The 12,326-nt window shown below is 41.4% G+C and overlaps 1 long non-coding RNA gene across 1 annotated transcript; it reads left to right on the top strand.

Moving 5' to 3' along the window:
- The first annotated feature begins 176 nt into the window (after positions 1-176).
- On the top strand, positions 177-6,349 carry LOC148388594 (uncharacterized). Its single transcript, XR_015862075.1, has 5 exons — positions 177-214; positions 287-444; positions 528-624; positions 1,264-1,390; positions 5,790-6,349. It is a non-coding gene; the product is annotated as an uncharacterized LOC148388594 (long non-coding RNA).
- Positions 6,350-12,326: the final 5,977 nt, after the last annotated feature.

Here is a 12,326-nt window from a genome sequence, read left to right as displayed (position 1 = left end):
AAGGAAAAGTCTAAGGATAATTTAAAGGTTGGAAATGACTAATTAGGCTTTATTTAATATCGTGTGTCTTGTTGTGTAGCTGACAGCAACAGTGAAATCTGAATTCTGATTGGACACAACAATGATTATTGTGACCAATCAGATTTCAAGTCTACGAAGTGTTGCTGTGCGCAATTATTTGGCGGGTGGTTAGCAAGCTGCTTCGGAAGCACCGGTGGGTAAAGCCAAACTGTGCCGTGGTTTTTACTTTCTGGACCTAAATTTCTCCGTTTCTGGTTTTAAGTAGGTCGTATTTACCAGGGAAGGAGGAAAACAGACGAATTGGTATGAGACTCGTTTGAAAAGACAACTTCAACGTCGTCCATTTTCATTTCATAGACGAAGAACGGATCGCGACTTTAGTGCTAATGTGCTAGCATTACGACAACGATGAAGACTCAGAGGGTAAGTGCCACAATAAAATTATTCTTGTTTAAACATGTGTGGTTTGGGAGAAAATATTTTTGTTTTTTATATTTATATTGAAGGCAATCGGAATATTACGAGAATATTCACCCCCCCCTTCGTGACGTCAAACTTTTGTGCTAATGTGCTAGCATTACGCCAACGGAGAAGACTCAGAGGGTAAGTGCCACAATAACATTATTATTGTTTAAACATGTGTGGTGTGGGAGAATATATTTTCTTTTTTTTAATTATATTTAAGCCAATCGTAACATTACGAGAATATCCCCCCCCTTTCAGAAAACATTTTTTCAGAAAGTTTTAAAAAGAATATACTCTTGTATTTTCTTTCTTCAAAAATTATCTTGCATAACTAGAATATATTGAATAAATAGAAAATGGATGGATGGAAAATAAAATATAAAATAGAATTCTTGACAACCGTTTAATTGCATTACCCTTTCTGTCCACTTGGTGTCAGCAGAGACAGAAAATTTCTCTCCCAAGGTCAGTGTCAATGAGTCCAGTGCTTCCCCAACCTTTCCTGAGCCAAGGCAAATAATTCACGTTTACCGCCGAACAAACATGTTAGAAAAAATATAGGAAGATATCTAATGGTTGCCAATATAGTCATGTTAATTGTACATCTAGTGAAAAACTACTTGGTTGTTCTTCACTCACTATAGGGCTGCTGTTAGAATTAGTAACTTTGTAACCTATTCAAATTTGCTACACTTGGTGAAAACACCCCCAAGAAGACAAATAGAGGATACTTGTGTTTGATGCTGTTTGTGTTATATTTCATCCTTCATTATTAAGGATAAGAAAAGCTACTGCGATTGGCTGGCAACCAGTTCAGGGTGTCCCTCGACTACTGCTCCAGCACGCCCGTGATCCCCGTGGGGACAAAGCGGTACAGAAAATGGATGGATGGCTGGAGAAGAAGGTAAGATATGTGCTTATGTGACATTTTCTGTGCACTCTGAACATGTCAATGAATACTTTAACCCCACTAAGCACTTCAGACAATGGATTTAAAATCTATTTAGTTGCTTAAAATTAGTCACGTTAAAAATTGCATGTAAACCGAGTATAATCAACTTAAACCACAGTTTTAACCATTATTTTTACATGAGTAATTTCATCAGTTACTTCCACTCACCGTGGTGCCTCCCATCACCCACAGGGGGCGCTATGCCCCCAGGTTTGACTTCATTATCATTATTTATTATCACTCTTATTATTATTCCATTGTGATTGCTTACGCCTGCAAGTGTGTTGCTCTTATCTGGACTCGTCTGCAACCTGCGCTGAAAGTCGCCTGGAATTTAAACCACTATTCTTTTATTATTATATTATATTATATTATATTATATTATATTATATTATATTATATTATGTTATATTATATTATATTATATTATATTCATGTGCGCAAACACATTAGAGTTAATTCCTTATGTTTACTAGGTTGTACTGAATTACTGTTTATGTTGGTTTACCTTTATGAGAGGTCAAAATTTTAGGGACAGTTCACGGCAAGATAATACCCTTAAAATAAAACACAACCAGAGCAGGCTCCCTTGAAGTATTTTCACCCTAGATATGTGCACTTGTATTTCATGTTTTGGTGATCCTGTGTGTATTTAAGCCACGCTGGTATAAGCAGATGCCCACCCTCCAAGTTGCATGTTAATACTTCCCATTGAAATCTGGCGCTTAATGAATGAAAAGTGACATGTTTAATGATGACTGGCCCTTTAAATGCATTGACATGACTTCAAGTCATTATTATGCTAATGCACGTGGCAAATATTGAGTGTACATATTGTTTTTTCAACCCCTGGTTTGCAGAGTCACGCCGGCCGTGCGTGACAAGTGTCCAATTGATCACGTTACGTTTATGGGGCGTGGGACAATTCATATCTTCCAAACGGAGGGAGCGTCGACACGCGTGGAACTTTAACTGTCACAAATCCCCACCCCACCAAAAAAAAAAAAGAAATCATCCACAACACCCCCAAAAGAGCCAATCGGCTTTGCAGCATGGTCTCCCCCACTCTGTGAGTCCTTCTACGCGCGTGGACAGACGTGTATACACGCACACACACAGCCCGGATGCGAGCCGGACTATTAAACTCGGTGCCGGCCAAAAACGCCACTCGCTCCGGCGTGTGTGGCCGGTTTCAAGTTGCCCTCTCTGTGAATTGATTCTACTATGAGGTCGCACCAAGGTGGTCCACGGGAGGCAGGGGCGAACGTTCGGGAATGTCTACCAGAACCCGCTCTTTAAATACAACAAATGAAACAAATATACATCGAAGTGTTGGTTGGTAACCTACTATGTTATTTAAATCCATTGCATTCGCTGCAAATGCATTAAGAAGAGGATTAGCAGCGATGGTCGTTCAGCGCCCCCCCTTCGCTTTCCAGTGGTATGATCCACAATTTATTCCAGGGAAAGACTGACAGTTTTTTGGGTCATGAAGCAGCTGTTCAAGTCAGTGGCCGGTCCCCCCTCCGCTGGAATAAGAAATTAGTCCATTTTCAAGTAAATAACTACAGCTTCTGGGCCGATAAGAAGGAATTACCCAATGGTGTGTGGAGCAAAACAGTTAAATCCAATAAATGTGAGCTTCCTGCTCCCGCGCACCTCCCCTCCGTCATGTTATTATCAAAACAACATGAGGGAGTCTATGTCATAAGCAATTTACTGCGCCTATTTTCATGCGATTGCGGTAAAATATGAAATTTGATCATATTTTGGATGGAAATGCACATATGCAAAGGCATCCACGTTAACAGTGGATTCCTCATTTTCAATGCATTTAAAATGTAGATAAGGGTCGAGTCAGTTAAACGATAGGTAAGTCATCTGAGTTTTGAAATGAAAAAGTGATAGATGGATAAATTCTACTTGTTAGAGTTTGAATGCAACATTCCAACTATTTAGTATTTTTGTTCTTGAGCTTCAACACTCCTTTTACTCCATAATTTATTAATTACTCGTTTTCTGTCAAAATTAAAATACCTCTTTATGGAGTTGGAGTGCAATTTGAATCTCAAAGGCATAAAGAGTCGATATCAATTAAAGCAACAATCAGTAATATTTGTTTTCAGCGCACCATTTCATCACAATTTTGACTGTACAGTGGCTTGTATGGAGAGAAAAGAATTTCAAACTTGACTAATTTAAAACCAGGTTCATAGCGAACTGAGCAGCTTTGTATGTTCGCTGTGGCGACGTCGCTCACAATTAACCATTAAATCATATCTCGACGCTGTAACGATTGCTGTAAACAAATGACATCTTGATTCCTGTTGAACGTGTTCCAGAACTCACGAATGCTCGGAGGCCTCCGCTCAAGTGCACGCCATGCATTGTGCCAACACGTAATTAAGCTCCTGCGTAGCCGTATCCGATTAACATCGTGTATGCTGAGCTAATAGTTGTTTCCGTGTCTTTTTTGTTTTTTTCTTTTTGCTGCTGCCGGCAGATGAGCAACATCCTTCTCCATTTTTAGATGCCTGAACTGGCTCGTAAAGTTTATTGTGCGATGAAATATGTTGACACCTTGATTAAAAACACGGCCCGCGGTTCCTTGTGGATATTATACTTTTGTACAATGAATGTCAGCGGAACTATAAATAAATGGATATGACTTAGAATGGTAACATTGTACAAACTTGCAATTATGGCATTTGCGCCGTCGCATTTATTACACAAGCGGCTTAATGAAAATTGGATGCGCATATACGGCGCAGTAGAATTCAGATGGCGGACCACTTTATTAGGTACACCGAGACAATCGGATTCTTGGCACACTAAGCCCCAGGTTTAAGAGTCCTGTAATATTTGGTGCAATATTTGATTCAAGCTGTTTACTGCCATTTCTAGTTGGATTTTACGTGGCAACTAAAAGTAAAAGGAGAATTATGTGTTGAGTTTAAAAAAAAATAAATGTAAATTAGACCCAATGTTGCTAATTTCATTGACGGGAACAAGGAGGGATGCGCCGTTGTGGGAGTGGTCACATCTGATTTCAGAAAGTGGCTCCTTTTTAGAGTCTCGACATGGCGCCCAGTGGAATGTTTTTTAAAAAAAAATTCAATACAATGAAACAGTGGGTTTGATGCTCGGTCTTCACATATTTCTGAATGAATATCCAGTACAGGTTTTGGTGGAGCTCACAATGACATTCCAATTATTAACAGTTCAACTCTGCCTAAGGAGTGTTAAATGTCATTCTACTGCCTCATTCTTGTGAGAGCATATGTTGCTGATTGCAAAAATTGTGACACAGATGTAGCCCGTGTCTTTGTTTGGCTTCTGTGTGATCTGTTTAAAGGCGCTCGCCGAGTTGGCTGTAAATAATGAGATTTAGCTCAATTAGACTCCTCTTGAGGTGGCCAAGAAGAGTGGCGGCAGTAATCCACGGCGCTACCGCTCGGCCTGTTGGCGGATTATGTCCTCGGGTCACAGTTTATCCTTTACGTAAACTATCCGCAGCGCTCGGCCCAGAGCGGAGCGCGGCCGACACCTCCCGGCTCGATAACATCTGATCCCTCAGCTACTTGACGAAAACCAGGACACCGCGACTTCCTCCGGAGTCGCGGGTGTCCACTCCATCCATCTTTTGGCGGTTGCTGGGGATATTCATCAGAGGAAGGGCAGCGCTATCTATGTAACATGCTGAGAAATGGCGATGTTGCCGTCTGATACACTGGGTGGGCTGCCGACCATATGTGTGTAGTACCGCTGTGTGTTTTCTCAAATTGTTACCATCCCTCCAGTGGACACGATGACACAATTAGTAGCCGGTTCACTCGCATCGTTGTTCAAATCGATGATTCCGTCTGAGTTCTGTTATTGTTAGCGACGTTCAATAGAATTTTTATATATCAATAAAAAGAGAATTTAGAAATCTGCAGATGCTGAACCGCAAGTTGAGTTGAGTGAATACGGACGTTATTGGTTTGACCCCCCCGAGGCCACCGTAGTTCTCAATGATTCGGGACACAATAGCATTTTAGTCATGCGGGCTCCAACAGTCTGAATTATCACTCGACACGCTCATCCTCCTTAAGTGCACCTCAGCGAATATGCTTTGCCGAAGCGGAATGGAATGCCTCCGCTTGAGGTGTGGCCCGTCTTCTGTAGGCCCGCCGCTCTCCTCGGGCTTCCATTTTAACGGCGTGTCGGCGAGGCTCGCCGGGATCCGGTTTCAGTCCCCTTTCGGTGGAGCCCGGGCCCCGCCGCTGACAGCAGCTTTTATTTGATGTGGACGTCCCGTCTTGGGTTTCAGCGCGCCGCCTTCAACATATGATCTCCATTATGAGCGCAGGAGGAGGAACGCGTGTTTGCTGGATGAATGGAGGGGAGGAGGAAGGAGAGATGGAGTGAGGCCAACAGATGGAGAACGGTGGAGAAGTGTGTCCGAGGTGGGCAAACCGGCTCAAGTGGACATTGAGAAAAGATTGGGGTGGGACGCTGAATTAAATACATTGTAACCATTAGTCACCAGACTAACTTGTGCGGCTCCGATAAGACCGAGGCGGTAGATGGCAATAAATGGCCTCTTGCAGGGTTGAACTGTAACACACATTAGCTGTCTACTCAGGAAAAAGTCATTGAGATCATTTGCTCGTTGGATGGCTCACCCATGCCTGTAGTTTTCGGTGAGTTTTCTGTTCCTTGAGGTTAACAAGTCTGATGTCCAGGCATTTGCTGTTGTAATGTTTATAAAGGAAATCTGATGACATCCACCATGTCTATCAGCACCTTGATCAAATTTACCAAAATCACATTACACCCCCTGCGCCACAATTTAGATCTGGTTTCGACTAGTCTAAAGTTTAATCTACTTTGTCACCAAATCGTTCCGTGCGTCAGGGCCGTGTAAAAGAAAACATTCAACATGGTAAAAATGAAAAGCTTAGTTTACTCTTGACAAAGTAAGAAAACAATTGTTACAAATAAATCATAATTTTTCTTAATTTAATGAATTCAACTTGCGGTACGATATTAATTTCAAGCTGCAATTTCCCGTCTAATTAAAGCAAACGCCTGCTTGATTAGAGGATAGAATATGAATATGAAGTTCGAATGCGGGCTGATATGAGAATTATGAGTGATGACAGGGGGGCGCCAGATGACCTCGTTTGGAGTTGCGACGCTGACGGGCTTCATGCGAAACAAAACAGGAGAGATAAAACCCGCCGTGTGCAAAATGTCACGCTAATAAGAAAAACCAGAACAGGACCAACAATAAGAGCAGGAGAAATTAAATTAGTCGATAAAAACTGCAGAAGATGAGTGAGATTTGTGTGTTAATAATGGAACTCGGACAAAAGAAGGAAATAGATATCGTACAAAATAGTCCCTGTTGTACAAAATGGTGCGGGAGATAGCGAATATTTGGCGTGAAAATGAGAAGTGAGGCTCTCAAAGCGGCTCAATTTCTGTCTGCAATAAACATGCAAATGGCTACAGGCTGCAGAAAATAATAAATAGGACACAGAACTTTAGAAAAACAAAAATATACGGCTTAGTTGCGACTGCTTAACATGCTAACGGTTCGTATGCTAGTTGCTACGCTAGCAATCGCAGCCTGTTGGAGACCACACAGTTGACGAGACCCATACTGCACACGGGCTCGTGTTTTCAGGTGGCTATAAAGAGATACAACATGTCAGGAACGAATGATTCATCCCGACGTGTGTATGCTGCAGAAAAGCTTTTACCGACTGTTTTACATGAAAGAATTCTGCCAGCAACATGATGAATATGGCGGCCCAGGGAGCCAGCTTTTGCTTGTAAAAATGGCTCCCTTGCGTTTCCTTCTGTCTTGTCGGCATTTGCCGCTTATACACGTGGCGGACTTCCAAACTTGGGAAGCTAAAAAAAAAGTTATGCGCAAGGTCAAGATTTTGATTTTTGATTTGATTTTGATGGCTACCTTATGACGCTAATGCCAGCATGCTAATTGCTATTATGCTAATTTAACAGAAAGAATTGTCTTGCTTACAATCTACACTATACAGAGTTGAAAAGCAGACGCTGCATCTATGTTTCTGATCATATCTTCACGCGAGCGAGCGAGCGTGAGAGAGAATCGTCTTGGTAGAATAAATGCTGCAACATGGAGGTTCTGTCATCTGAGCCTGTATATACAGTCGTGTGGCAGAAAGATGTATAGCCTCACTCCGCGTGTGCGTACGTGTGCGGGTCATTGTGAGAAGAGCTGGCATCAGCGAGCGCTCTCCTGCAGTCATCAGTAACAATGGAGGCCTACCTCCCTCTACCTCCCTCCCTCCCTCCCTCCGTCTGTCTGTCTGTGCTTTGTTCACATACCGTCTCAGCCCAGCGCCTAGGAATGTGTGTGCGGGTGGGTGTATGTGTGCAAGAAAGAAGGGGTGGCGGAGGATGAAGAGGCCCCGCAAAGGAGGAGCCAGACAATCTGAAGGTAGTTAGTTGGCCTTTTCCCTGCAGGAAAGTGCACATGAACCTCCAAGTATATTTTATGATCAAAACACAAAAATGGCCCTTTTTATGGCTTTGTTCGAGTCATCTACAGACGCCATGTGAGCTATATAAACAGGGCCGTAGATATTATTTCACAAGTGTGGGGGTGGGGGGGGGGGCAAATTGTTCAGGCGTAAGGCAAGTTTTATGAGAAAATGATCGCCCTCTCATATTCAACTGCTCCTTTGATAGCGGCTAAATAAGCAAACTGTCAAATTCAGGTCGAGGTAAAACACAATGTCGGTGAAGCATACAACAAAAAATGTCTTCACCCTTTAAGTGATAACCTAGAAAGTATAAAAACAATCGCGCACTTAAACAGTATCGAGTTCATTCATGAATTGCAGCTTTTAATGGCGACACAGCCTGGCAGATGTAATGACAATGTGTTGAGAGCCTGCGAAGACACATGCGCCGTGAACATCGGGAGCCCTCTCCGCAATATGCCCACGGCTATGCGAGCAGACGTAAGATCATTTGTGAGAAACACTTTGACACCACTGCCACCAGCCTGTATTATCACCTGGATAAGGTCTTCAAGGTGTCCACCAGGTGCAATATTCTTGAGAGAAATTTATTTAAAAAAAATTCTATTTTAGATACTCCTGTTGCTTAATGCTAACATGCTACAGTTATGCTAATGTATAACGAGTCAGCGATTTTAGTCATGTATAATAAGTTCGGGATTTAAGGAAAACTAGGTAATTGAGCGTCTAATGATCAGACTGGATGCGATGCTAACGAGCTAAGAGCGGGTATGCTAATAGCAAGTTAGCAACTTTAGTTAAAAAAAGATTCAGCATTCTAAGATATTGAATCAAAAACCTGATATTAAATGCTAACTTGCTAACAGTATTTATATATACGTATATATGTAACTTTAAGTCACTCTTTGGTTAGCCCACTCATGGCTCTTCCAGTTATTTTAGTAATCTTCCGTTCGAAATGCTGTTCGAAAGAGAAAATGTCAGCACAATGCACGGCTGTGTGTCTGCGGGTCGATCCGCAGCCACCACCCTTCTAATTCCAGCCTGCATCTCGCCTCTCCAAAACAGCGCCATAAACACGCCGCATTAGGTCACAGTTGGTTTCGTAACCACTCTGTGACCTCTTTACTCGCTCTCTCGCTTTTTCCCCCTCCATCCTCCTATCTTCTCCCTTTGCTCTTACACACACAGCAATCTGTCTGCTTGGTGGCTCGGCTCTCTTTTCCAATCTCGCCCATCTCGCCGTCACCCCTTTTTTTTTATGTGCTCCATCTTCACACTTGGCTTTATAAGGTCCCTGCTGCACCTTTAAATTTCACAACTTTAGGCTTCCAGTATTTCTCTTCTTCTTTTCTCCCGCCTACTATAAATTTATTGTTAACTTTGTTAGTCAAAGACTCTGTGCCTAGTGAACATATTGTTAAAATTTTTTATAGTTACTTAAAATTAATTAACATTTTGATAATTTATTAAGTCACCTAAAATTGTGAGGACTACTACCTTTGTTATGTAACCGTAAAATAAATTCTACTCGTATTGCATTCTGCGCTTTCTACGGAATTTCTACACTTCTAGGTTTTCCTCACACTAATAGTCAATATTTTCCACTACAGTTATTTTCCTATTTCGTTCTTCACTTCCAACATAATCCTATAACCACAACAACAACAACAACCAGCAATGAAATCTAAATCTACAAAACGTAAATAAAAAATTAAACCACAACTGACCAAAGGATAAAAACCACAGCGGTAACATATTTATGGTTAAGCTCAGATAAGGCGGGTCAAGTAATCTAAATCTGGACCAAAGGGCATCATGCAAATCATCAGAATATAAAATGAATATTCTCATAAAAAGCTTCTGTGATGGCTGTAATCTGTTTTTCAGTGTGCACACATGCAACGGTTGCGTAATGATGAATGTCTATGAAAAGCATATTGCATCATACTTCTTGTAGTACCATATTGTGTTTCTCGCTAATTTGCCGAAAATCCCTGCTGAAATTTTTGGAGGGGCCGTCCGATTGTACTTTAAAAAAAAAAAAAAAATTATTATTATCTGCCATATAATTAATTGATAACAATCTTCCAGAGGTGAAATCAACTCGGCACTCCTACGCGCTAATGTTTGGTAATGTGTTGTGGTAATTTAATTAGTCGAGAAGGAACGTGATGAATCAAATCAATTAGATTTCACTATTAAACATAAATCATCTTTTCCCAAGCTTCATTATCAGCCTTGAGGTGTGTGCGTGTGTTTATTTGGACATATGATGTCAAGAATGAATGGTCAAAAAAGTCTCATAAATACATGTTGAAACAAAAGTACAGGACAAACCGTAATATACAAACAGCGATGTAAAAATATTTTTGTCATATTGAAAATAAAATCCAGATAAATCATTTCAAAACTTATATGGAGGAGCTCTTGTGATTTTAGTTTTTAGAAACATCATGGGGACAGCTTGCTCAGTGGGGACCACAAATCTGGTAAACCTAATTGATATATGTGTGTGTTTGTTTCTGGCATTCTTAACTTTATGGGGACCGCTTGCTGTTTGGGGATTATAAATCAGACATAAAACAAATGGGGTAGCTCTTCTGATTTTCTTCTGAAGTTTTTGTGGGGACCAGAAAAAAAAACATAAAATGAATGCAGACTCTACAATAGCTACTAGCTACTATTCATGCAAATTTTTTTTTTTACACCTTCGTGTGTGTATGTTCTGGGATACATCACTTTATGGGGATAAAAGTCTCTTTACACACTCCTGTCAGAAATCAGGTGGGAAAAAAAAATAGTAGAAGGTATTCCGATTATATACATGTGCATGTCTTTAGCATTGGCACAGTTGCCACGTTTTCCTGCGCGTGTCTGTGTGTCGAGCCAGCGCAGCGTGCACACGAAAGCAGAATGAGAGGGATAAGCGTTCACAGGCGGCAATTATGTATAATTTTCCCAATTAAAGCTGGCCAAAACAAAGAGGGTAAATTTTACACTCTGGGATGTTTCTAGTGAGTGAGAGAAACACAGAGATGAGTACGTATTTCCGCACAATTTTTTTTTTTTTTTACCAAAAAGTCGCAATTGTCACGTGGTTGAGTTTGGTTTTTTCGCCTTATTCCTCAAGCCAACCCGGTTGCTATGGCAAAGCCATGTCGCCTGGTGTTGCTACATTATTACTCACACATTTTATTCCTGTTAATACCACAGAAGTTACAAACACAATTGCTGACAGTTACTTGAGAGAGTAAGAAAATAAATCTTGAGGAGTGCGCCACATGCTGCTTCACCAAGTCATTTTTTTTTTATAACTAATGTTGATCTAGAGAAAGAACTGTTGAACCTGACAGTGCCATTTTATTCAGCTCGTCTTTATTTGGTGCGATTCTTCTTATTGTCGCCATCAAGTTGCCATTAAACGTCGTCCCCGCCGCTTTAGCCCTGGGCGTCGTAATCCCATCAAAAGGAAACAGTATAACAACCTCGGACTAATCCTTCATTAGGCCGACTCCTCCCCCGCCATCTCTTGCACACCCCCAGCCGCCAAAGTGCTAGTAATTAGCTTAGCGCTAACGAGTCGCCGGAGGTAGCGACGGTCCGTGTTGGAGTTCAAAACCCGCCCGACGGAGAATCTGTCGCTAAATGTTTTCCGTTATGCAGGTTGTAGCCTGGTTGACACTCTTTTAACTACAATGAAAATGTGATTTTTAAAAAAAATAAATTACAAATGGGTGAATCATTCTTGTCATGCTGCTCGCTTATCAGAATCAAACATAAACCTCAATGCAGCTCTGCTTACTTATGGAATTTAACTTGAAGATGAGATCACGATTATAGTCATACATAAGAATAACATGTCGAAATTGAACAATTACATTTTTTTCCCCCATTCAAGTCTGCATTTGTGTGTGTGCTGTTTGCACACAGCTCAGCGGATAGACATGCGCGGCGCGGCGTGGTGCATCGACAGCACGCACTTAGGCAAAATAGATGGCGTTGCTGGTGTGCAAAGCATCTATCATTTCCGCCTATGATTAATAGTTGTCCTGGGGATGCTGCTCAGCTATGAGGAGGAAGACGGGAAGGGGGGGGGGGGGGTGAGGAAGACGAGGAGGTGGATGAAGAGGGAAAACGGCACTGAGGCGAATGAGATGAGGGGAAAGAGAGCTAAAGGAGTTCTGAATGTCACAGATTCGTAAAAAAAAATCATTATGATAATCATCACCATGTTAATCACAACACCAATACAATTAGTACTAATAATCATTTACAGTGATCCTTATAAAACAAATTTCACTTGTGACTTTTGCCAAGAACAAGATAAACAGTCAAATCATCATATAAATTGGTGGATGGTGGTGACC

The sequence above is a fragment of the Syngnathus floridae genome, chromosome 13, assembly GCF_059516105.1.
Source record: "Syngnathus floridae isolate MCC-2025c chromosome 13, RoL_Sflo_1.0, whole genome shotgun sequence".
NCBI lineage: Eukaryota > Metazoa > Chordata > Actinopteri > Syngnathiformes > Syngnathidae > Syngnathus > Syngnathus floridae.
Note: the sequence above shows the minus strand (reverse complement) of the source record. Positions and strands in the feature narration are given on the sequence as shown.